The sequence below is a fragment of the Teleopsis dalmanni genome, chromosome 1, assembly GCF_002237135.1.
Source record: "Teleopsis dalmanni isolate 2A chromosome 1, ASM223713v2, whole genome shotgun sequence".
Classification (NCBI taxonomy): Eukaryota; Metazoa; Arthropoda; class Insecta; order Diptera; family Diopsidae; genus Teleopsis; species Teleopsis dalmanni.
The window spans coordinates 209404597-209404980 of NC_051846.1; positions in this window are offsets into that span (position 1 = coordinate 209404597).

A 384-nucleotide genomic window follows, 5' to 3' on the forward strand; every position below is an offset into this window, starting at 1 on the left:
ACTTTATTATTGCTTGCCAGCTGCTGCAGCGTGTCACAGTAGTCTACTAGAAGATTTGAGAAAAACTTCCAGGAGCATAATGCTTTGATTGCTGCTTGATTATCTGAATAGATACAGATTCGGGCGCCTTTCAACCCCTTGTTAATGTTGATGCGAGCGCAGACCTCGATGGCGTGAACCACTGCTTGGAAGACAGTGGGCCATTAAATTAGCGTGAGCGAGATTCTGGTATTAGGATCAAATATTCCAGCACCAACTCCTTCTTTGATTTTTGAACCATCAGTGTACCACGATATCACTTTTGGTTCGAATCCAGGAGTACGAGAATCTTACAGCATTCAATTTTTATTAACAATATTATAAAAATATTATAAATAAAATTAA